The following is a 27,161-nucleotide window of genomic DNA, read 5'->3' as shown; positions in this document are numbered from 1 at the left end:
ATATTTATGGCCCTGATTCTGTAGTTTCCAGAAACACCCCACACCCCATATGTGGTTGTAAACCGCTGTAAGGGTGCACGGCATGGCGCAGAAGGAATGGAATGCCATACGGTTTTTGTAAGGCAGGTTTTGCTGGACTGTTTTTTTTTTTTACACCATGTCCCATTTGAAGCCCCCCCTGAAGCACCCCTAGAGTAGAAACTCCCAAAAAAGTTACCCCATTTTAGAAACTATGGGATAGGGTGGCAGTATTGTTGGTACTAGTTTAGGGTACATATGATTTTTGGTTGCTCTATATTACACTTTTTGTGAGGCAAGGTAACAAGAAATAGCTGTTTTGGCACCGTTTTTATTTTTTTGTTATTTACAACATTCGTCTGACAGGTTAGATCATGTGATATTTTATATAGACCAGGTTGTCACGGACGCTGCGATACCTAATATGTATACTTTTTTTTTATTTATGTAAGTTTTACACAATGATTTCATTTTTGAAGCAAAAAAATAATGTTTTTGTGATTACATAGTCCGAGAGACATAAGTTTTTCAGTTTTTGGGCGATTACCTTGGGTAGGGTATGATTTTTGAGGGATGAGATGATGGTTTTATTGGCACTAATTTGGGGTGCGTGTGACTTTTTGATCGCTTGCTATTACACTTTTTGTTATGAAAGGTGACAAAAAATTGCTTTTTTTACACCATTTTCATTTTTATTTTTTAATGGTATTCACCTGAGGGGTTAGGTCATGTGATATTTTTATAGAGCCGGTCGATATGGACGTGGCGATACCTAATATGTATACTTTTTTATTATTTATGTAAGTTTTACACAATAATATCATTTTTGAAACAAACAAAATAATGTTTTAGTGTCTCCATATTCTGAGAGCTATAGTTTTTTCAGTTTTTAAGCGATTATCTTAGGTAGGGGCTCATTTTTTGCGGGATGAGGTGATGGTTAGATTAGTACTATTTTGGTGAGCAAAAACCTTTTTGATCGCTTGCTGTTGTACTTTTTGTGATGTAAGGTGACAATATTTTTTTTATTTAGCACAGTTTTTATTTTATTTTTTTGATGGTGTTCATCTGAGGGGTTAGGTCACATGATATGTTTATAGAGCCAGTCGATACAGACACAGTGATACCTAATATGTATACTTCCCCCCCCCCCCCTATTTTTTACCAATTTTTTTAAACTTTATCTGGGTAAAATTATGTTTTGGTTTATTTTTACTTCAAACGTTAAATTCTTTTTGGGGGGGAAACATTATTTTTTCAACTTTTTTTTCACATTTTTTTGTCCCACTTCGGGATTTAAACTTTTGGGGGTCTAATCCCCTGTACAATGCATTCCAATACTTATCTTTCAAGATGAGTACATTAGAGGACCATCGCAGCATGTCTCGGATGATGACGAAACACAGGTGCCAACTGCTGGGGCTTTCGAAAGTGTGCAGACCGACAAGGAAGGCAGGGGTGAAGACTGGGTGGAAGATGATGTGGAGGACGATGAGAATGGAATCAAGGTCATGCGAGTGACCAATGTAGTTCGGAGGAAGAGGCGGTGGTCGCACAGAGACACCAGCACAGCAGAAGAGGGAGCAGGGTGAAAAAGCGGAGCGGCTGTCCTCTAGACAGTACACCTCCTACTGCCCACCGCAGCAAGGGACCGAGCACACCAAAGCCAGCTCCAAGGAGTTCATGTCACCGCCAGATCTCTGAGAAGCTCTGACAGACGTTCTTCAGTACCTCATGCTTGAGGTTCTTTTGTTTTGGTTTTGTTTTGTCATCTCGTTTCCCTCTCACAACTGTCATCTAGTTGCATTGATTGTATCCCTTTATATCCCCTCCCTTACTGCATCACTTTGCGGTTTATACAACTTCCTGGATTGTGCTCACTGCTAGATGCTGCAACTGCTGGTTCCTCAGTTAGTCTGTTCCTTTATTTGTGTTTTCCTGTTGGCTTGATCCTAGGTGACCCTGACTCCCTCCGTATTAAGTGTAGGGAGCCAGTGGTCGTGTCCCCTCACTATTATAGGGTTTTCAGGTGTCACACTGTCTAGGTACGAGGGCATGCAATTATCTATCATAAAGATCTTTGCATGGGCTTAGCAGTCAGGGAGAGCTCTAGGGCTTTTATAGGGCTCACCCTTATGTTCCTTAGTTTGGGATCAAGTCAGTCGGATCTTTATTTGTGTCTTCTAGTTATCTGCAACACCATCCGTGACAGTTCCTTGGCGTGGCAGTTCTTCAGACAATGTGCTGACAACAAGACACGAGTGGTTTGCACGCTGTGCAATCAGAGCCTGAAGCGAGGCATAAGGGTTCTCAACCTGAGCACAAGCTGCATGACCAGGCATTTAAGTGCAAAGCATGAGCTGCAGTGGAGTAAACACCTCAAAAACCAAGAAATGTCTCTGGCTCCTCCTGCTTCCTCTTCTGCTGCAGTCGCGGCCTCTTCATCCACCTCTGGAGAGACAGTGCCACCTGGCGCCCCGCAAACAGAGGATCTGCCAGCAACACCAACACCTGGGTCACCAAGAATCTCCACAATGTCCCACGGAAGTGTGAAGCTCTTCTCTTCATTTGAAATGCTGTCATTCCATCTGTTGGAGACGGATAGTTTTAAAGGCCTTATGGCGGTGGCTGTCCCAGAGTACGTCATGCCCAGCCGCCACTACTTTTCAAAGCGAGCCATCCCTTCCCTGCACAAACAAGTAGGGGACAAAATTAGGTGTGCACTGCGCAATGCTATCTGTGGCAAGGTGCACCTGACTACGGATACGTGGACCAGTAAGCACGGTCAGGGTCGTTATATCTCCATAGCACACTGTGTAAATGCAGTGGCGGCTGGGCCTGAGGAGAATAGCAGTTTGGCGCATGTCCTTCCACCACCGAGGATTGCGGGGCGCTTCAGTTTGCCTCCTGTTGCTTCATAATCCTACTCTGCTTCCTCATCCTCTACCAGCTCCTCATCCGGTCAGCGTAACACCTTCACCACCAACTTCAGCACAGCCAGGGGTAAACGACAGCAGGCAGTTTTAAAACTTATCTGTTTGGGGGACAAACCCCACACCGCGCAGGAGCTGTGGACGGGCTTTGAACAACAGACCGATGAGTGGTTTGGGCTGGTGGTGTGCGATAATGGGCAAAATCTCTTAGCAGCTCTGGGACTAGCTGGTTTGAAGCACATCCCTTGCCTGGCGCATGTGCTGAATTTTGTGGTGCAGAGATTCCTTTAAAATTACCCCGATATGTCAGAGCTTCTGCATAAAGTGCGGGCCGTCTGTGCGCGCTTTCAGCGTTCTCACCCTGCTGCTGCTCGCCTGTCAGCGCTGCAGCGTAACTTCGTCCTTCCCACTCACCGCCTCATATGCGACGTGCCCACAAGATGGAACTCCACCTTGCACATGCTGGCAAGACTGTGCGAGCAGCAGCAGGCGATAGTGGAGTTTCAGCTGCAGCACGCATGGGTGAGTTGCTCGTCGGAACAGCACCACTTCACCACCAATGACTGGGCCTCCATGCGAGACCTGTGTTCCTTGTTGTTCTGTTTTGAGTACTCCACCAACATGGCCAGTGCCGATAACGCCGTTCTCAGCGTTACTATACCATTTCTATGCCTCCTTGAAAAAAACGCTCCTGGCGATGATGGAGGATGTGGCACAGGAGGAGGAAGAGGGATCATTTCGTAGGCTTTTTGGCCACTCATTCCCAAGTGGGTCCGAGGGTGGGTTCCTGCACCCACAAACCCATGGTACACAATTGTCAAGATGGAGGAGGATGAACCATGTTCACAGCAGGGTGGCACCCAGACTAGCTCATGGCCATCACTGGTGCGTGGATGGGGGGATACAGAGGACACAGACGATACACCTCCCACAGAGGACAGCTTTTCGTTGCCTCTGGGCAGCCTGGCACACATGAGCGATTACATGCTGCAGTGTCTCTGCAACGAGCGCCGAGTTGCCCACATTCTAACTTGTGCTGATTACTGGGTAGCCACATTGCTGGATCCCCGTTACAAGGACAACATACCGTCCTTAATTCCGTCACTGGAGCGTGATCGTAAGATGCACAAGTACAAGCGCATGCTTGTAGACGAGCTGCTGGTGGCATTCCCACCTGACAGAGGGGGCACAGTGGAAGCACAAGACGAAGGCAGAGGACGAGGAAGAGGTCGCCAACGCAGCTGCGGCACCGCCAGCACCTCAGAAGGCAGGGTTAGCATGGCCGAAATGTGGAACAGCTTTGTCGGCATGCCACAACCAGCACCACCAGCTGATATGGAACGTCTTAGCAGGAGGCAGCATTTCACCAACATGGTGGAGCAGTATGTGTGCACACGAATGACGGGTCTGCCCCCTTCAACTTCTGGGTCTCCAAATCGGGCACATGGCCTGAGATTGCCCTTTACGCCTTGGAGGTGCTGGCCTGCCCTGCAGCCAGTGTATTATCTGAACGTGTGTTTATCTGTTATAATGCCACCAGCAGCACTAAATGCCCCCTCAGACAAAACACTGGCGGCAGGGCAAGCCAGCACCTCCAAGGTGTAGAGCGCCAGTTCGTGCCACATGTCCAGCTTGGACACCCAGTAGTTGTAAGGCACTGAGGGATCATGGAGGATGCTGACATGGTCTGCTATGTACTCCTTCACCATCTCCAATTTTTTTTCCCTCCTTGTGAAACTAGGCAGCGTATCAGGGTGAGGGTGCTGGCGGGGTGTCATGAAACTGTCCCAGGCTTTGGAGAGTGTTGCCTTGCCTCTGTTGGAACTGCTGTGTGTTCCCATTGTGTCCCCTCCTCGGTTGGCTAAGGAACTACGGACTGCGCTGCCAGCGTTGTCAGATGGAAATTTTTGGAGCAATTTTTAACAAGGATCTTCTGGTTTTGTACCGTTTTGCTCATCCTCTCCACCAGAGAAAAGAGAGCTGAGAAGTTCTCTTTGTAGTGGGAGTCGAGAAGGGTGAACAACCAGTAATCCGTGTTGTCTAAAATGCATATAACTCGCGGGTCGCTGGAAAGGCAGCCTAACATGAAGTCAGCCATGTGTGCCAGAGTACCAACAGGCAAGACTTCGCTGTCGTCATTAGAAGGATCACTCTCAATCTCCTTATCCTCTTCCTCCTCTTCTGCTCACCCACGCTAAACAGATGGAATTTAACTTCCATGGGTACTACCCTTTGTAGCAGAGACAACCGTTTCCTGCTCCTCCTCCTCCTCCTCTCATCGTCCAATTCGCACTAAGAAGACGAACTGAGGGTGGTCTGGCTATCACTCTGTGTAATGTCTTCCCCCATTTCCACCTCTTCCACAGGCTAAGCGTCGCCCTTCATTTGAGCAGCGAGTGTTTGAGTAGACACAGAAGTGGGATGGTTACGCTGATAATAGCGTTATCGCCGCTCACCATCTGTGTTAAAACCTCAAAGTTTCTTAAAACAGCACAGAGGTCAGACATCCATGCCCACTCCTCGCTTGTGAATAGAGAAAGCTGACTGGAAAGGTGACAACCATGTTGCAGCTGGTATTCCACTACTGCCCTCTGCTGCTCACAAAGCCTGGCCAACATGTGGAACGTCGAGTTCCAGCGTGTGCTCACATCTCTCAACAGCCGGTGAGCTGGCAATTTCAAACACTGCTACAGGGTTGACAGACCGTCTAAAGCTGTCAATGACTTGCAGAAATGTGCACACACGCGGCACACCTTCACTAGTAGCTTAGGCAAATTGGGGTAGGTTTTGAGAAACCGCTGAACCACTAAGTTTAAGACGTGGGCTAGGCATGGGATGTGTGTGAGCTTCTTGAGCTCTAAAGCCGCCACCAAGTTTCGGCATTTATCAGACACAACCATGCCTGGTTCTAGGTTGAGTGGCGAGAGCCACAGCTCAGTCTCATCTCTTAACCCCTGCCACAGTGGTGTGCTGTTTGTCCCCTAAGCATATCAGCTTGAGCACGGCATGTTGCTGCCTCCCCACTGCAGTGCTACACTGCTTCCAGCTACCGACTGTTGACTGACTGGTGCTGCACGCTGATAATTCGGAGGTGGAAGTAGAGGAGGAGGCGGAAAAGGAGAAGTGGAGGTTGGAGCCAGTAACGTAGGTACTGGCAGAAACCCTGATTCACGTAGGGCCCGCAATCCTTGGTTGCCCCTGTGCCATCCCAGGGCAAGACTCGCTCCCGGCCTTCACAGCATTCACCCTTTGTGCCGTCAAGAAAATGTAGTGTCCCTGGCCAAATGCACTTGTCTTTGTGTCCGTGGTTAAGTGGACCTTCCCAGTAACTGCATTGGTCAGGGCACGTGTGATGTAACGGGACACATGTTGGTGTTAGGCAGGCACGGCACACCTTGAAAAATAGTGGTGGCTGGGGACTGCGTGAAGCGGGACAGCTGCCGACATCAGGCTGCGGAAGGCCTCAGTGTCCACAAGCCTAAATGGCAACATTTCTAGGGCTAGTAATTTGGAAAGCTGTGCTTTTAGTTCTATTGCCTGTGGATGGGTGGGTGGGGTAATGCCTGGGGTAAGGACATTTGTACACTGCGCTGGGACACAGAAGTTAATGTGGTTGCTGACGGTGCTTGCGAAGGTCCAGGTGCAGGGCCTGAGGCATCCGGGCCTGTGTCTTTGACAGGGGATTGGCCAGCATGTAACACTGCAGAAGAGGAGGCAGTGGTGTGGCCCGCAGACACAGATTGTGGACCCAGGCGTTCGGCCAACCTTTTACTCTGTTTTAATGGTATGTGGCGGATCATGCTGGTGGTGGTGAGGTTGCTAGTGTTCACACCCCTGCTCATTTTTGTATGGCACAGGTTGCAAATTACTATTCTTTTGTCGTCCGCACTTTCTTAAAAAAAACGCCAGACTGCAGAACACCTACCCCTTGGCATTGGAGATTTCCGCAAAGGGGTGCTCCGTGGAAGAGTTGCGGCCTGTTTGGTGTGGCCTGCCTTCTCCCTTTTGCGGTGCTGCAGATCCCTCCCCCTCTGTACTGCTGTCCTCGCTCGGCTTTCCACCTTCCCAGGTTGGGTCAGTGACTTCATCGTCCACCACCTCCTCTTCCACTTCCTCACTCTGCTCATCCTCCTGACTTGTTGACATAACCACAACCTCAGTGATTGACAACTGTATCTTATCCTCTTCCTCAACCTCTTGAGACAGTAATTGCTGTTGAGTTATTGGCAACTGTGTCTCATCATCATCCACCTCATTAAACACTAATTGCCGTTCCCCACCATCATCTTCTTGTGGCTGTGGTTGCTCAAGAGTTTGGGAATCAGGGCACAAGATCTTTTCTAATTCAAGCATGCTTGGCGAGAGGGCCAAATCAAGGAATGGCAAGGAAAAGAGGTCCTCGGAATATCCGAGTGTGGGATCACTTGTTTGGCCAGACTCTCCATGGTGGGAGGAAGGAGTATCAAGATTGGACTTGGTGGAAGACAGGGTGGTGCTTAACCAACTGGAAGCATTATCTGCTGGAATCCAACTGACCACCTGGTCGCACTGGTCTGACTTCAAGAGTGGTGTCCTGCGCCGCCCTGCAAACATGAAGCTAGGTTGTAAGATCCTCACCTGCTTTGCACTCCAGGGGAACCAAGAGGGGTCCTCGTGGAGTTGCGGGACAGGTTATGCGTGTCTCTGATGCACTAGCGCTGACCCCTTTGCGAGCCAGTGCGGAGATGCGTTCGCGTGGACATCGGAGGGGAGGACCGTTGGAGTCCCGGGGACAGAGTGGCCAGGCGAGTGACAAGACGCCGCGGCCAGGGTTGTCTCCGGTGTCTCCTGCGACTTCCGTTTCCGCATCTGGGTCCACGCGCTCGCATACTCGCGCTGAGTCAATCATGCGTCCGTGCGTACGCACGAGGGCAGGTTCGCAAAGGGATACACGGTCGCGAGTACGCGCTTCTTATGCACTTCGTCGACCAGTGGCGCATATTATACTGACTCACAAGAGCAAAGTGGATTAGGGAGCCAGCCATGGGTTAATCAACTTGTGATTGCCTTAGGCCTTGTCCTCAGGTGCAGGGCAATTTGTTCACCTATGGTAGTGGACACTTGGCACCCTGGGATTGGTCAGCAGGCATTTAAAAGGAGGTCTGTCAGGGTGATCAGTGCCCACTGTTATTTTCCCTCAACCAGGTATAGGTCACAACTCCTAGTGACTGAAGACTGCCAGGAACTTTGTCCTTACAGCGGACCCAAGATCTGGAGTGACTCGACTGCCAAGTGCACAGCATCATTCAGCACTGGTTGGGACTATTCCTGGAATCTCCTTGCCTGGTTTTTTGTTATTATTCCTTGTTACCAGCAAGTGTCCTGGACGTTTATGTTTCTGGTGAATAAACACCTTTTTGCTTTCATCACTGGTCTGTTTGTTGGTGCCTTGCATTACAGAACAGTGGGCCCAACTAACAGTGGGCCCATGGACAAGATCCAGCAGCAGCTGAATGAATTAACGGGAGCCGTTAACCTGCTGTTCCAACGACGCCCAAATATACCAGCAGCCGCTGCAGCGCAAATCCAAGAGCAACTGACAACTGTGATGGAGGAGGTTCAGCAGCTTATCCAGGGAGCCTCAGCACTACCCGTCACTATCGCAAGGCATCAAACAGAACCTAAGATCCCTCTGCCTGACCCCTTCACAGGAGAGCGACAGGAGTTCTTAAACTTCAGGGACTCCTGTCTCCTTTATTTCCAGTTACGACCGATGGCTTCTGGCACTCTCAGGCAGAGAATTGGGATTGTAATGTCACTGCTACGTGGAGACCCCCAACGTTGGGCATTTAACTTGCCTCAAGACCATACAGCTTTTTCGTCAGTGGATGCCTTCTTCGAGGCTATGGCTGTGATTTACGATGACCCGGATCGTACTCGCACCGCAGAGACCAATCTTGAGCATATTCAACAAGGCCGCCGCCCAGATGAAGAATACGCTGCAGAATTCAGGCGATGGGCAGCTTTCACCACCTGGGGCGACGCAGTCCTACGCCATCGCTTCCGTTTGGGACTTTCGGATGCGGTCCGGGATCTTCTTTTGGCCTTGCCTACCCCCTTTTCGTTGGAAATGGCTATCTCTCAGGCAATCGATGCCGACAGGCGAATCCGTGAAAGGCGAGTGGAACGGTCGTCTCGGTTTTCATCCTCTCGACCACATCCAGGGCCTCTAAAATCGGCCGAAGAGCCAATGGAGGTTGGATCCTCCCCTCTCACACAGGCAGAACGAGCTCGTCGCCAACAGAAAGGCCTGTGCCTATTTTGCGGGAAGTCTGGACACCTCGTTAAAACCTGTCCCCTCCTGCCGGCGGGAAACGAATGAACCTAGGGGGCATAGAGGAGAACCCCCTAGGTGCTATTATCCCTCCTCCAAGCCGGGTGATGGTATCCATATCCTTACGGTGGCAAGACAAGGTCCATGAGTTTTCAGCACTAATCGATTCTGGGGCCGCTGGGAATTTTGTGGACTCAACCTTGGTTCGTCGACTTGGCATCCCGTTGATCCAGCCGAAAACCACCATGTCAGTGACCGCGATTGATGGTTCCCCTCTTCAAGATGGTCGTGCAGTGTGGATGACTCCGGGAATACAGGTAACGGTGGGGGCTGATCATCGGGAGACCTTAAGCCTTTTTGTCCTTGACATGCCATCCACTCCCGTGATTTTGGGTCTCCCTTGGTTAAGGCTCCATAATCCAGTAGTGGACTGGCGCTCGGGTCTTATCTGTCAGTGAAGTACGGAATGCCTTACTAAGTGCATTCGTCCCGACCTGTCACTAGCCTCCATGGAAGTATTAAGTACTTTACCACAGCAGTATCATAGTTTCCGAGATGTGTTCAGTCCTCAGGGGGCTGATGTATTGCCTCCCCACAGGTCATATGATTGTCCTATAGACCTGTTGCCAGGCACCATGCCACCACGAGGGCATCTTTATAATCTCACTGGGCCTGAGGTTCAGGCTCAGCGGGAGTATATTAAAGAGAACCTTGAGAAGAATTTCATTCGTCCATCCACTTCCCCTGCTGGAGCTGGATTCTTCTTTGTGGAGAAGAAGGATGGAGGCTTGAGACCTTGCATCGATTATCGTGCCCTTAATCGGATTACGGTGAAGAATCGGTATCCACTGCCTCTGATTGATGATCTGTTTTCTCAGGTGGCAGGGGCCCGAGTCTTCACCAAACTCGATTTAAGGGGTGCTTATAATTTAGTTCGCATTAGAGAGGGTGACGAATGGAAGACCGCATTTAATACCAGAGACGGGCATTACGAGTATCTCGTGATGCCTTTCGGTCTCTGTAATGCTCCCGCGGTCTTCCAGGAGTTCATCAACGATGTTCTCAGAGATTTCTTGGATAGATGTGTTGTTGTCTATCTAGATGACATACTAATCTACTCCTCGGATCTGGTCTCTCATCGGAGACACGTGTGTCAGGTTTTCCAGAAGCTGAGGGAGAACCGCCTCTATGCCAAACTTGAGAAGTGTCTGTTTGAGGTGAAGGAGTTGCCTTTCCTGGGGTACATTATCTCAGAAAAGGGATTGGCTATGGACCCATCCAAACTTTCTGCTGTCTTGGATTGGCCTCAACCTAAGGATCTTAAGGGGTTGCAGCGTTTCTTAGGCTTTGCCAACTTCTACCGCAAGTTTATTAAGAATTTTTCTGCGATAGTAGTACCTCTCACCAACCTCACTAAGAAGGGAGCTAATCCTTCTAAGTGGACGAGAGAGGCAGTCAGAGCCTTTGAGACGCTGAAACAGGCCTTTTGCACGGCACCAATTCTTACTCATCCAGACACCTCCAGACCTTTTGTTCTCGAGGTCGATGCCTCAGAGGTCGGTGTAGGGGCAGTTCTCTCACAGTATTCTGGGGACCCCGAGAGGTTACATCCCTGTGCCTTCTTCTCTCGGAAGCTCTCTCCAGCCGAGTGTAATTATGATATCGGCAATAGAGAGCTTCTGGGAGTAAGATTGGCTTTTCAAGAGTGGAGACATTGGCTAGAGGGTGCAGAACATCCCATCACGGTTTACACTGACCACAAAAATTTGGAGTATCTAGAGAGTGCCAAAAGACTCAACTCCCGACAAGCCAGGTGGGCATTGTTTTTCACCCGCTTCAATTTCCGCCTCACTTATAAACCAGGTTCCAAAAACGTGAAGGCAGATGCCCTGTCCCGCTGCTTCCCTGAGGCTGCTTCCGTCCTGGACTCTGAGCCAGAAACCATTCTCCCAACTAAATGTTTTCTTGCTGCCCTGGGGGCCGCAGAAGTAATGGAGGCCTTGTCCCCTCTTCTTGAGCCCTCACAGGCAGAGAGTCCACCTGACAAACCCGAGGGTCGATGGTTCGTACCCATTAACCTTCGATTGGAGGTCATCCGACAGCTTCATGACTCAAAGTCTGCCGGGCATTTGGGTGTTAAAAAAACACTTGCCCTTGTTAAACGTCACGTGTGGTGGCCCAACATGTCCGTGGATGTTAAGGCCTATATCCAGGCATGTACTGTTTGCGCCAGATGTAAACCGTCCCGGTCTGCCCCTTCTGGGACTTTACTCCCACTGCCTATTCCCCAGGCTCCATGGACTCACATTTCCATGGATTTCATCACAGATTTGCCAAGGTCCTCTGGAAGTACGGTAATCTGGGTAGTGGTGGACCGTTTTAGTAAAATGGCCCATTTTATCCCACTCCCTGGATTGCCCTCGGCCAGAGAATTGGCAGATCTGTTCTTGAATCATGTCTTTCGATTACACGGAGCGCCGGATGACATTGTTTCAGACAGAGGAGTGCAATTCATCTCCCGCTTCTGGCGTTCTTTCTGCTCCCGATTGGGTATTAATTTGTCTTTTTCTTCTGGTTTTCACCCAGAGACCAACGGTCAGACGGAAAGGACTAACCAGACCCTGGAGCAATATCTCCGGTGCTTCGTGTCAGACTGCCAGGAGGAATGGTGTCATGGAACCATGAACCAGACGTACAACAGAGATAGGTGGAATAAGAAGGCTTTATTGAAAATCAAGCCGTAGCTAAAGTCCAAATGGATGGCTAAACTGAAGCAGGGTCTTGCGTAGACGGAGGTCAGGAACCAGGAGGGTAGTCAGACGTAGCCAGGATCAGGAACCAACGGGGTAGTCAGACGAAGCCAGGATCGGGAACCAACGGGGTAGTCAGACGAGGCCAGGATCAGGAACCAGAAGCAGCAGCAGTCTTTGAAGCATGTGCACACAGGAGGACCAAGCAAGGAACTGAAGCCACAGACCTTCTATATATATGAGCTAGGCATCCAGCTCCTCCCAGTGGGAAGGAGGAGCCGCAGGGTGGGAGGCTACAAGAAACCCAGAAACCAAGATGGCCGCCAGCACATGTCAAACGAAGGAGAACAGTGAGAAGGTAAGACCATGACAGTACCTCCCCCTCAAGGGCCCCTCCTCCGCGGAGTAAGGAACGGTTTCAGAGGGAAGCGTGCGTGGAAGGCTCGGAGCAACGCAGGAGCATGGACATCTGTGGAGGGAACCCAGGAACGCTCCTCTGGACCATAACCACGCCAATGGACCAAAAACTGCAACCGACCGCGGACCAGGCGTGAGTCCAGGATATTGCTCACCTCATATTCCTCACGATTGCCCACTTGGACCGGACGGGGCCGAGGAACCGAGGAAGTGAAACGATTACACACCAATGGCTTCAACAGGGAGACATGAAACACGTTGGAGATCCGCATGCCAGGAGGAAGCGCAAGGGCATAGGCTACCGGGTTTACCCTGTGAAGCACTCGGAAGGGACCAACAAAGCGAGGCGCCAGCTTGGGAGTGGGCACTCGAAGGTTGAGGTTGCGGGTGGACAACCATACACGGTCTCCGACCTGGTAGGAAGGAGCGGGCGCTCGTCTGCGATTAGCCTGGAGTCTCTGGCGTTGCGCAGAGACCTCAAGGGACCTCTGGATCTGTACCCAAGAAGTACGTAGGACGGAAAGGTGATCCTCCACAGCCGGAGTATCCTGGGGAGAGAATACCTCCGGTAACACGGCAGGTTGGAACCCATAATTGGCCATGAAGGGAGACGTCCCAGAGGAAGAGTTCACCGCCGTGTTCCTGGCAAACACAGCCCAAGGCAGGAGGTCAACCCAATTGTCTTGGTGATCGAAGACATAGCAACGAAGGAATTGCTCCAAGGCCTGATTGGATCGTTCTGCGGCCCCATTGGACTGAGGGTGGTAGGCTGAGGAGAAAGAGAGATGAATCCCCAACTGGGAGCAAAAGGCGCGCCAGAACCTGGACACAAACTGACTCCCCCGATCCGACACAATCTCCTTGGGCAAACCGTGCAACCGGAAGACCTCCCTGGCAAAAATCGAGGCCAACTCTTGTGCAGAGGGTAACTTCTTGAGAGGAACACAGTGGCACATTTTGGAAAACCGATCCACAATCATGAGAATGACCGTATGGCCTCGGGATGCAGGAAGGTCCACAATGAAATCCATCCCCAGGTGTGACCATGGACGCTCCCCGGTGGCTATGGGTTGCAAAAGGCCCAACGGAAGGTGCCGAGGGGACTTACTCTGGGCACAAACGGAGCATGCCGCTACATATGCGGCGATGTCGGAACGTAGAGAAGGCCACCAGAACAGACGTGAAACCGCCCAGGACAGCTGATTCTTTCCAGGGTGCCCCGCGGCCTTGGAGTTATGGTAGGTTCGCAACAACCGAGTGCGCAACTCCTCAGGCACAAAACATCTGCCGTTGGGTCTCCCAGAGGGAGCACCAGATTGAGCCGCCAAAATCTGCTCACCCAGAGGAGAGGTCAGGCTGGTGCGAATAGCAGCCAGGATCTGATTCGGGGGTATGACCGTAGTCGGAATCGACTCCTCCCCGGACAGCTCGGAGTACTGCCGTGATAAGGCATCCGCTCTGATGTTCTTGGAGCCGGGTAGGTAGGAGACCACGTAATTAAAACGTGACAAGAACAGAGCCCATCTGGCCTGACGTGGTGTCAATCTCTTGGCCTCAGAGAGGTAGGTCAGATTCTTGTGGTCCGTCAGGATGAGAACCGGAACCACCGAGCCCTCGAGCAAGTGCCTCCATTCTTTAAGGGCCTGCACGATGGCCAATAACTCCCTGTCACCAATCTGATAGTTGCACTCCGCGGAAGACAGTTTCCGGGAGTAAAACCCACAAGGAAGCAGAGGACCCCCTGGTGTTCTACGCTGAGACAGGAGGGCGCCTACTCCCGTCTCAGACGCGTCCACCTCGAGGACAAAAGGCAACCCAGGGTTGGGATGCGACAGAATCGGAGCCGACACAAAGGCGGACTTTAGAGCCTCAAAAGCTCGGATGGCCTCGAGCGGCCAGACCTGAGGATTACTGCCCTTCCTGGTCAGATCCGTGAGAGGCTTGGCTAGCATGGAAAAGTCCCTGATGAACTTCCGATAATAATTGGCGAAGCCCAAAAAGCGCTGCAGGGCACGAAGCCCACTGGGCTGGGGCCACTGTAAGACAGCCGAAACCTTCTCAGGATCCATGGAGAACCCCTCAGCGGAAATGATGTAACCTAAGAAGGTTACCTGGGATCGGTGAAATTCGCATTTCTCAAGCTTACCGAACAGCTTGTTCTCTCGTAACCGTTGCAACACTCGTCTGACATCCAGAATGTGGGCCTCCATGGATGCAGAATATACCAAGATGTCATCCAAATAGACCACCACACACTGCTGCAACAGGTCACGGAAAACATCGTTGATGAATTCCTGGAAGACTGCGGGCGCATTGCACAACCCAAAGGGCATAACCAAGGATTCATAATGACCGGTCCTGGTGTTAAACGCGGTCTTCCACTCATCGCCCGCCTTGATCCTTACCAGGTTATATGCCGCCCTCAGGTCGAGTTTGGTAAAGACCGTGGCCCCTTTGAGGCGATCGAACAGCTCGGAAATCAAGGGTATCGGGTAAGCGTTCTTGATCGTGATGCGATTGAGACCCCTGTAGTCGATGCAAGGCCTCAACTCACCGCCCTTCTTTTTCACAAAGAAAAATCCAGCCCCTGCCGGGGACGAGGATTTGCGAATGTGTCCGCGTGAAAGCGCCTCCCTCACGTACTCCTCCATGGCCTCATTCTCCGCTACCGACAGTGGATAGACTTTGCCACGAGGAGGAACGGCACCAGATTGTAACTCTATGGCACAATCGTATGGGCGGTGCGGAGGTAGGGCAACCGCACGCACCTTATCGAATACATCCCGGTACTCCTCGTATTCAGGAGGCAACAGAGAGTCCGAGGAAGTACACAGCAACTTGACAGGCCCATGGATGCAACTAGCCCCACACTGCGGTGACCACGAGAGGATCTCGGCCGATCTCCAATCGAAAGTCGGATTATGCTTCTGGAGCCAGGGGTACCCCAAGACCACCGAGTAGTGTGGAGACGAAATAACCTGGAGACAGACCGACTCTCTGTGAACGGCACCAATGGCCATCCCCACTGGAAGGGTCTCCTGAGTCACGTGTGGCGGCAGAAGGGGTCTGCCGTCTATCGCCTCAAGAGCCAGTGGGGAACCTCGAGGCTGCAGAGGAATGGAATTGGCGGCGGCGAACACACTATCAATGAACAAGCCACCAGCACCAGAGTCCACCAACGCCTGGGTCGTCACCGAGCCCCCGACCCAGGAGAGGACAACAGTAATCAGTGGTTTGTCAACACGGGAAACCGGGGACGAGGAGACTCCACCCAAGATCTGCCCCCGACAGGATCTCAGGTGCGAGCGTTTCCCGGACGGTTCGGGCATGCCAACCGAAAATGCCCACCGAGACCACAGTACATGCATCGGCCCTCGCGTCTCCGGAGTACCCTCTCCCCCTCGGACAGGCGAGCAACCCCCAGCTGCATGGGTTGACCCCCAGACCAGTCATCCCCAGGAGGCGTGGGAGGAGAGGGAGGCACGGGTGGGACAGCAAACGTAGGCGCCAATCTGTTAGAAGGCCTCCGCAGGTCTCTCCCTGAGTCTGGTGTCAATCAAAATCAGGAAAGAAATAAGGGACTCGAGCTCCACTGGTAGGTCCTTGGCTGCAATCTCATCCTTCAAGGAATCCGAGAGACCATGAGAGAAAGCAGCGACCAGAGCCTCATTATTCCAGCCCACCTCTGCTGCCAGGGTACGAAACTCAATGGCGTATTCAGCTACGGATCGTGAACCCTGTCTGATGGACATAAGGAGCTTCGCAGCAGAGGCAGCACGAGCCGGCACATCGAATACCTTCCGAAGAGAAGCAACAAAACCGGAAAACTCGGCAACCACCGGATTGTTGTTCTCCCATAAAGGGCTGGCCCAGGCCAAGGCCTTGTCCGAGAGCAGCGAGATCAAGAAGCCCACCTTTGATCTCTCAGTAGGAAAGGCATGTGGCAGCAACTCGAAATAAATGGCCACCTGGTTAAGGAAACCTCGGCACTGAGTTGGCTCTCCCCCAAAGCGCTGTGGAAGGGGGGCAGAACCGGTCATACCCCGAAACACCGCAGGTGCAGCAACAGGTGTCGGGGTAGACTCTGGCGCAACAACCGGAGCGGCAGTAGGAGCGGGCCCAGGAGCGACAACCGACCCATCGGCAACGGAAGCTAAATGAGCCGTGCGTTCAAGCAGGGTTTGTAACGCCACAGCGAACCGACCCAACAGGTGATCCTGCTGATCAAGTCTGGCAACCAGCGTAGGTAGCGAGGATGGCCCTGTACCGTCAGAATTCATGGCTTGGTCCTAATGTCATGGAACCATGAACCAGACGTACAACAGAGATAGGTGGAATAAGAAGGCTTTATTGAAAATCAAGCCGTAGCTAAAGTCCAAACGGATGGCTAAACTGAAGCAGGGTCTTGCGTAGACGGAGGTCAGGAACCAGGAGGGTAGTCAGACGTAGCCAGGATCAGGAACCAACGGGGTAGTCAGACGAAGCCAGGATCGGGAACCAACGGGGTAGTCAGACGAGGCCAGGATCAGGAACCAGAAGCAGCAGCAGTCTTTGAAGCATGTGCACACAGGAGGACCAAGCAAGGAACTGAAGCCACAGACCTTCTATATATATGAGCTAGGCATCCAGCTCCTCCCAGTGGGAAGGAGGAGCCGCAGGGTGGGAGGCTACAAGAAACCCAGAAACCAAGATGGCCGCCAGCACATGTCAAACGAAGGAGAACAGTGAGAAGGTAAGACCATGACAAATGGGCAGCGTATCTACCCTTTGCGGAGGTGGCTTATAATAACTCTGAGCATGCTTCCACTAAGATGTCTCCGTTCAGGTGCGTGGGGGGCAGGGATCCAAGACTCTCTTCTTTGGCCGGACCCTCCACTGACTCACCGGTGGTGGATCAGTGGTTCAAGGATAGACGTCCCATTTGGTCGTCGGCCCAGCGGAATCTCCGCAGTGCGGTGGCGCAACAGAAGAAATTTGCTGATCGTCATCGCACCGTAGAGCAAAAGTTTAAGGTGGGAGATCAGGTGTGGGTCTCCACCCGGAACATTCCGCTGCGTCAGCCATCTTCCAAGTTGGGTCCTCGATTCATTGGCCCATACCCAGTGACACAAAAGATCAACCGAGTTACGTACAAGGTTGCTCTTCCACCGTCGATCCGAGGAGTGAACACCTTTCATGTTTCATTTCTCAAATCGGCAGCCGACTCCGCTCCCTTCATTCAGACCCCATCCCCGCTGGAGGTCCAAGGGGTACCGGAGTTCGAAGTGAACAGAATTTTGGACTCTCGTTTTGTCCAAAGGTCTCTTCAATACTTGGTGGACTGGAAGGGTTTTGGTCCAGAGGAGAGATGTTGGATACCTGCTCGCCAGGTGCATGCGGATGAGTTGGTGGCAGCCTTTCACTGGGATAATCCGGGGAAAGCTTGCTTGGAGTCTTCAGAGCCGCCTCCTCGAGGGGGGGGGTAATGTAAGATCCTCACCTGCTTTGCACTCCAGGGGAACCAAGAGGGGTCCTCGTGGAGTTGCGGGACAGGTTATGCGTGTCTCTGATGCACCAGCGCTGACCCCTTTGCGAGCCAGTGCGGAGATGCGTTCGCGTGGACATCGGAGGGGAGGACCGTCGGAGTCCCCGGGACAGAGTGGCCAGGCGAGTGACAAGACGCCGCGGCCAGGGTTGTCTCCGGTGTCTCCTGCGACTTCCGTTTCCGCATCTGGGTCCACGCGCTCGCATACTCGAGCGCGTACGCACGAGGGCAGGTTCGCAAAGGGATACACGGTCGCGAGTACGCGCTTCTTATGCACTTCGTCGACCAGTGGCGCATATTATACTGACTCACAAGAGCAAAGTGGATTAGGGAGCCAGCCATGGGTTAATCAACTTGTGATTGCCTTAGGCCTTGTCCTCAGGTGCAGGGCAATTTGTTCACCTATGGTAGTGGACACTTGGCACCCTGGGATTGGTCAGCAGGCATTTAAAAGGAGGTCTCTCAGGGTGATCAGTGCCCACTGTTATTTTCCCTCAACCAGGTATAGGTCACAACTCCTAGTGACTGAAGACTGCCAGGAACTTTGTCCTTACAGCGGACCCAAGATCTGGAGTGACTCGACTGCCAAGTGCACAGCATCATTCAGCACTGGTTGGGACTATTCCTGGAATCTCCTTGCCTGGTTTTTTGTTATTATTCCTTGTTACCAGCAAGTGTCCTGGACGTTTATGTTTCTGGTGAATAAACACCTTTTTGCTTTCATCACTGGTCTGTTTGTTGGTGCCTTGCATTACATAGGTATTGTCGATGACTTTTTTATTTTACTGTCCGCAGGGGACACTGTCTACGTAAAAAGTACACTGGATGTCACTGATATTTTAGGGATGCGCACACTTTACACAGGAGATGTGGCGTGGATAATTTAACTGTCCGCAGCGGACACCATCTACGGATGAAATACACTGGATGTCACTGATATTTTTTGGATGCGTACACTTTACACTGGAGATGTGGTGCAGCTAATCTTACTGTCCGCAGCGGACACCGTCTATTGAAAAAGTACACTGGATGTCACAGATATTTTTGGGATGCACACACTTTACACTGGTTATGTGGTGCAGGTAATGTCACTGTCCGCAGCGGACTCAGTCTATTGAAAAAGTACACTGGATGTCACTGATATTTTAGGGATGCACACACTTTAAACAGGAGATGTGGCGCAGATAATTTTACTGTCCGCAGGGGATACCGTCTATGGAAAAAGTACACTGGATGTCACTGATATTTTAGGGATGCGCACACTTTACACAGGAGATTGCGCAGATAATTTAACAGTCTGTAACGGACACTGTCTACTGATACAATACACTGGATGTCAATGATATTTTAGGGATGCGCACATATTTTAGGGATGCTGATATCCCAGCATATTTTTGGGAGTTGACATTCCAAATCCAGTTGAAATGATATTTAACATAATGTTACAAAATGTGGCTAAACAGAGTTTTTAATAGAACCGTTTCTTTTGTGCACTTTATTGAACCTCTGGAAATGTCAGTTGACATGCCTGAAATCTTCTGGAAAACACATTGACCCACATTTACAGACGTGGACAAAATTGTTGGTACCCTTTGGTCAATGAAAGAAAAAGTCACAATGGTCACAGAAATAACTTTAATCTGACAAAAGTAATAATAAATTAAAATTCTATAAATGTTAACCAATGAAAGTCAGACATTGTTTTTCAACCATGCTTCAACAGAATTATGTAAAAAAATAAACTCATGAAACAGGCATGGACAAAAATGATGGTACCCCTAACTTAATATTTTGTTGCGCAACCTTTTGAGGCAATCACTGCAATCAAACGCTTCCTGTAACTGTCAATGAGACATCTGCACCTCTCAGCAGGTATTTTGGCCCACTCCTCATGAGCAAACTGCTCCAGTTGTGTCCGGTTTGAAGGGTGCCTTTTCCAGACTGCATGTTTCAGCTCCTTCCAAAGATGCTCAATAGGATTGAGGTCAGGGCTCATAGAAGGCCACTTTAGAATAGTCCAATTTTTTCCTCTTAGCCATTCTTGGGTGTTTTTAGCGGTGTGTTTTGGGTCATTGTCCTGTTGCAAGACCCATGACCTGCGACTGAGACCAAGCTTTCTGACACTGGCTAGTACATTTCTCTCTAGAATTCCTTGATAGTCTTGAGATTTCATTGTACCCTGCACAGATTCAAGACACCCTGTGCCAGACGCAGCAAAGCAGCCCCAGAACATAACAGAGCCTCCTCCATGTTTCACAGTAGGGACAGTGTTCTTTTCTTGATATGCTTCATTTTTTCGTCTGTGAACATACAGCTGATGTGCCTTGGCAAAAACTTCGATTTTTGTCTCATCTGTCCACAGGACATTCTCCCAGAAGCTTTGTGGCTTGTCAACATGTAGTTTGGCATATTCCAGTCTTGCTTTTTTATGATTCGTTTTCAACAATGGTGTCCTCCTTGGTCGTCTCCCATGTAGTCCACTTTGGCTCAAACAACGACGGATGGTGCGATCTGACACTGATGTTCCTTGAGCATGAAGTTCACCTTGAATCTCTTTAGAAGTCTTTCTAGGCTCTTTTGTTACCATTCGGATTATCCGTCTCTTAGATTTGTCATCAATTTTCCTCCTGCGGCCACGTCCAGGGAGGTTGGCTACAGTCCCATGGATCTTAAACTTATGAATAATATGTGCAACTGTACTCACAGGAACATCTAGTTGCTTGGAGATGGTCTTATAGCCTTTACCTTTAACATGCTTGTCTATAATTTTCTTTCTGATCTCTTGAGACAGCTCTTTCCTTTGCTTCCTCTGGTCCATGTCGAGTGTGGTACACACCATATCACCAAACAACACAGTGATTACCTGGAGCCATATATATAGGCCCAATGGCTGATTACAAGGTTGTAGACACCTGTGATGCTAATTAGTGGACACACCTTGAATTAACATGTCCCTTTGGTCACATTATGTTCTGTGTTTTCTAGGGGTACCATCATTTTTGTCCATGCCTGTTTCATGAGTTTATTTTTTTACATAATTCTGTTGAAGCATGGTTGAAAAACAATGTCTGACTTTCATTGGTTAACATTTATAGAATTTTAATTTATTATTACTTTTGTCAGATTAAAGTTATTTCTGTGACCATTGTGACTTTTTCTTTCATTGACCAAAGGGTACCAACAATTTTGTCCACGTCTGTATTTATCAGTTGACACTAATTTGTTCTAAAGAATGGCAATTTGTTCAAAAGGTCACACATAAAAAAAAAAAGATCACTTTTTTTGCTTTTCATTTGCCAAAAGTTAAACAGGTGGTCACCATTTTTTTTTTACCATTCGTGGACATAGCCTAAATCTTCTAGACAGATTTATTAATACTGAAGCTAGAAAATGGCACAATTGTGGCTAGAATTTTTGGCATGGCATGATTTTCAAAGGGGTTTTCTGACTTTTTTATACTGATGACCAGGGGTGTAGCTATAGTGGAAGCAGCTGCTTTGGTCCCAAACTCAGAAGTGGCCAACCCAGGAGGAGGACTAAAAGATTTTATTGTCAGGGCCCCAGCAATAGTTAGGCCTCATGCACATGGCCATTGTTTTTTTCCGCATCAGAGCCGCAGTTTTGGCATCTCCGATGCGGACCCATTCACTTCAATTGGGCCGCAAAAGATGCGGACAGCACTCCATGTGCTGTCCGCATCTGTTGCTCCATTCCGTGGTCACCAAAAAAATATAACCTGTCCTATTCTTGTTTTGGGGAGGGGGGGGGGGATAAAAAAATTTGCTGTGGGGCCCAGTCATCTCTAGTTACTCCCCTGCTGATGACCTATCTTCAGGGACTAGCGGTGATAAGCTTTTTGAGAAGGTTGCTCCAGTGGGCACCGTTGCCTCCTCACAGCTTACCATTGTAACATTATACAGTGAGGAACAGAAGTATTTGAACAACCTGCGAATTTTGCAACTTAGAAATCATAAAGGGGACTGAAATTCACATTGTAGGTGCATTCCCACTCTGAGAGACAGAATTAAAAAACTAAATTCAGGAAATTAGATTGTATGATTTTTAAAGAATTTATTTGTCTTGCACTGCTGAACATAAGTATTTGAACACCAAGAATTCTGGCTCTCAAAGACCTGTTACTGTGCCTTTAAAAAGTCCACCTCTACTCTACTCATTAATCTAACTTAGTAGCACCTGTCTTTAAAAACACCTGTCCACCCCACAGTCAGTCAGACACCAACTACTACAAAAGAGCTGTCAAAAGACACCAGAGACAAAATTGTGGACCTCCACAAGGCTGGAAAGGGCTACCGGGCAATTGCCAAGCAGCTTGGCGAAAATAGATCGACTGTTGGAGCAATTGTTAGAAAATTGAAGAGGCTAAAGACGACTGTCAGTCTCCCTCGCACTGGGGCTCCATGCAAGTTCTCACCTCGTGGGGTATCACTGATGAGAAGAAAGGTGAGGAATCACCCTAGAACTACAAAGGAGGAGCTGGTCAATGATATGAAGAGAGCTGGGACCACAGTTTCAAAGGTCACTGTAGGTAGAACACTACGCCATCATGATTTCAAATTATGTACTGCACGGAAGGTTCCCCTGCTCAAGTCATCACATTTCCAGGCCCATCTGAAGTTTGCCAATGACCATCTGGATGATCCAGAGGAGGCAAGGGAAAAAGTCATGTAGTCAGATAAGACCAAAGTAGAACTTTTCGGTCTAAACTTGACTCGTCGTGTTTGGAGGCAAAAGAAGGATGAGTTGCATCCCAAGAACACCATTCCTACTGTGAAGCATGGGGGTGCTTTTCTGCGAAGGGGACAGGACAACTGCACTGTATCAAGGAGAGGGTGAATGGGGCCATTTATTGTGAGATTTTGAGCAACAACCTCCTTCCCTCAGTCAGAGCATTGAAGATGGGTCGTGGTTGGGTCTTCCAACGTGACAACGACCCGAAGCACACAGCTAGGATAACCAAGGAGTGGCTCCGTAAGAGCATATCAAGGTTTTGGAGTGGCCTAGCCAGTCTCCAGACCTAAATCCAATAGAACATCTTTGGAGGGAGCTGAAACTCTGTGTTGCTCAGCGACAGCCCCGAAACCTGACAGATCTAGAGGAGATCTGTGTGGAGGAGTGGGCCACAATCCCTGTTGCAGTGTGTGCAAACCTAGTCAAGAACTACAGGAAACGTTTGACCTTTGTAATTACAAATAAAGGCTTCTGTACCAAATATTAAGACTAGGGATGAGCGAACTCGAACTGTATAGTTCGGGTTCGTACCGAATTTTGGGGTGTCCGTGACACGGACCCGAACCCGGACATTTTCGTAAAAGTCCGGGTTCGGGTTCGGTGTTCGTCGCTTTCTTCGCGCTTTTGTGACGCTTTCTTGGCGCTTTTTGAAAGGCTGCAAAGCAGCCAATCAACAAGCGTCATACTACTTGCCCCAAGAGGCCATCACAGCCATGCCTACTATTGGCATGGCTGTGATTGGCCAGAGCACCATGTGACCCAGCCTCTATTTAAGCTGGAGTCACATAGCGCCGCCCGTCACTCTGCTCTGATTAGCGTAGGGAGAGGTTGCGGCTGCGACAGTAGGGCGAGATTAGGCAGATTAACTCCTCCAAAGGACTTGATTAACTGATCGATCTGCAGCTGTGGATCATTGAGCTGCTGATCCTCAATTGCTCACTGTTTTTAGGCTGCACAGACCGTTTGTCAGTCTCATTTTTCTGGGGTGATCGGCGGCCATTTTGTGTCTTGTGGTGCGCCAGCACAAGCTGCGACCAAGTGCATTTAACCCTCAATGGTGTGGTTGTTTTTTGGCTAAAGCCTACATCAGGGTGAAGCTGTCACACCAAGTGCATTTAACCAGCAATAGTCTGTTCATTTTTTGGCCATATACAAAATCAGGGGCAAGCTGCGCCTGTCACCAAGTGCATTTAACCCTCAATGGTGTGGTTGTTTTTTGGCTAAAGCCTACATCAGGGTGAAGCTGTCACACCAAGTGCATTTAACCAGCAATAGTCTGTTCATTTTTTGGCCATATACAAAATCAGGGGCAAGCTGCGCCTGTCACCAAGTGCATTTAACCCTCAATGGTGTGGTTGTTTTTTGGCTAAAGCCTACATCAGGGTGAAGCTGTCACACCAAGTGCATTTAACCAGCAATAGTCTGTTCATTTTTTGGCCATATACAAAATCAGGGGCAAGCTGCGCCTGTCACCAAGTGCATTTAACCCTCAATGGTGTGGTTGTTTTTTGGCTAAAGCCTACATCAGGGTGAAGCTGTCACACCAAGTGCATTTAACCAGCAATAGTCTGTTCATTTTTTGGCCATATCCCAGTCTAATTCTGTCACTAAATCCATACCGGTCACCCAGCGCCTAAATACTAGGCCTCAAATTTATATCCAGCTAAATCTGTCCCTAGTGCTGTAGCTGGGCGAGTTATTTAGTGTCCGTTCAAGCACATTTCTTGTTCTGGGTTGAAATACAATTCCCAATTTAGCAATTTCATAATTTAGTGGTTCCTGCTATATCAGAGCTATTTGAAATCTATCCCAAAAAGGGTATATAATATTGAAGGTGCACATTGGGTCATTCAGAATAACTTCACACACACCCGCTACTGTGTATTTCCAAGTCTAATTCTGTCACTAAACCCATACCTGTCACCCAGCGCCTAAATACTAGGCCTCAAATTTAAATCCCTCTAAATCTCTCGTTACCCACCGCTGTACTGTTGTTGCTGGGCAAGATATTTAGTGTCCGTCAAAGCACATTTTTTGTTCTGGGTTGAAGTACAATTCCCAATTTAGCAATTTCATAATTTAGTGGTTTCTGCTATATCAGAGCTATTTGAAATCTATCCCTAAAAGGGTATATAATATTGAAGGTGCACATAGGGTCATTCAGAATAACTTCACACACACGCTTCTGTGCATTTCCAAGTCTAATTCTGTCACTAAATCCATACCGGTGACCCAGCGCCTAAATACTAGGCCTCAAATTTAAATCCCTCTAAATCTCTCGTTACCCACCACTGTACTGTTGTTGCTGGGCAAGATATTTAGTGTCCGTCAAAGCACATTTTTTGTTCTGGGTTGAAGTACAATTCCCAATTTAGCAATTTCATAATTTAGTGGTTTCTGCTATATCAGAGCTATTTGAAATCTATCCCTAAAAGGGTATATAATATTGAAGGTGCACATAGGGTCATTCAGAATAACTTCACACACACGCTTCTGTGCATTTCCAAGTCTAATTCTGTCACTAAATCCATACCGGTGACCCAGCGCCTAAATACTAGGCCTCAAATTTAAATCCCTCTAAATCTCTCGTTACCCACCGCTGTACTGTTGTTGCTGGGCAAGATATTTAGTGTCCGTCAAAGCACATTTTTTGTTCTGGGTTGAAGTACAATTCCCAATTTAGCAATTTCATAATTTAGTGGTTTCTGCTATATCAGAGCTATTTGAAATCTATCCCTAAAAGGGTATATAATATTGAAGGTGCACATAGGGTCATTCAGAATAACTTCACACACACGCTTCTGTGCATTTCCAAGTCTAATTCTGTCACTAAATCCATACCGGTGACCCAGCGCCTAAATACTAGGCCTCAAATTTAAATCCCTCTAAATCTCTCGTTACCCACCGCTGTACTGTTGTTGCTGGGCAAGATATTTAGTGTCCGTCAAAGCACATTTTTTGTTCTGGGTTGAAGTACAATTCCCAATTTAGCAATTTCATAATTTAGTGGTTCCTGCTATATCAGAGCTATTTGAAATCTATCCCAAAAAGGGTATATAATATTGAAGGTGCACATTGGGTCATTCAGAATAACTTCACACACACCCGCTACTGTGTATTTCCAAGTCTAATTCTGTCACTAAACCCATACCTGTCACCCAGCGCCTAAATACTAGGCCTCAAATTTAAATCCCTCTAAATCTCTCGTTACCCACCGCTGTACTGTTGTTGCTGGGCAAGATATTTAGTGTCCGTCAAAGCACATTTTTTGTTCTGGGTTGAAGTACAATTCCCAATTTAGCAATTTCATAATTTAGTGGTTTCTGCTATATCAGAGCTATTTGAAATCTATCCCTAAAAGGGTATATAATATTGAAGGTGCACATAGGGTCATTCAGAATAACTTCACACACACGCTTCTGTGCATTTCCAAGTCTAATTCTGTCACTAAATCCATACCGGTGACCCAGCGCCTAAATACTAGGCCTCAAATTTAAATCCCTCTAAATCTCTCGTTACCCACCGCTGTACTGTTGTTGCTGGGCAAGATATTTAGTGTCCGTCAAAGCACATTTTTTGTTCTGGGTTGAAGTACAATTCCCAATTTAGCAATTTCATAATTTAGTGGTTCCTGCTATATCAGAGCTATTTGAAATCTATCCCAAAAAGGGTATATAATATTGAAGGTGCACATTGGGTCATTCAGAATAACTTCACACACACCCGCTACTGTGTATTTCCAAGTCTAATTCTGTCACTAAACCCATACCTGTCACCCAGCGCCTAAATACTAGGCCTCAAATTTAAATCCCTCTAAATCTCTCGTTACCGCTGTACTGTTGTAGCTGGGAAAGTTATTTAGTGCCCGTCAAAGCACATTTTTTGTTCTGGGTTGAAGTACAATTCCCAATTTAGCAATTTCATAATTTAGTGGTTCCTGCTATATCAGAGCTATTTGAAATCTATCCCAAAAAGGGTATATAATATTCAAGGTGCACATTGGGTCATTCAGAATAACTTCACACACACGCTTCTGTGCATTTCCAAGTCTAATTCTGTCACTAAATCCATACCGGTCACCCAGCGCCTAAATACTAGGCCTCAAATTTATATCCCGCTGAATTTGAATACAATACATTGGGCCAAATAATATATTTGTTGTTGTGGTGAACCATAACAATGAGAAAAACATCTAGTAAGGGACGCGGACGTGGACATGGTCGTGGTGGTGTTAGTGGACCCTCTGGTGCTGGGAGAGGACGTGGCCGTTCTGCCACATCCACACGTCCTAGTGTACCAACTACCTCAGGTCCCAGTAGCCGCCAGAATTTACAGCGATATATGGTGGGGCCCAATGCCGTTCTAAGGATGGTAAGGCCTGAGCAGGTACAGGCATTAGTCAATTGGGTGGCCGACAGTGGATCCAGCACGTTCACATTATCTCCCACCCAGTCTTC

Source organism: Bufo gargarizans, chromosome 1 (genome assembly GCF_014858855.1).
Source record: "Bufo gargarizans isolate SCDJY-AF-19 chromosome 1, ASM1485885v1, whole genome shotgun sequence".
Taxonomy (NCBI): Eukaryota; Metazoa; Chordata; class Amphibia; order Anura; family Bufonidae; genus Bufo; species Bufo gargarizans.
The sequence above is the reverse complement of the archived record's forward strand: the minus strand, read 5'-3'. Positions refer to the sequence as shown.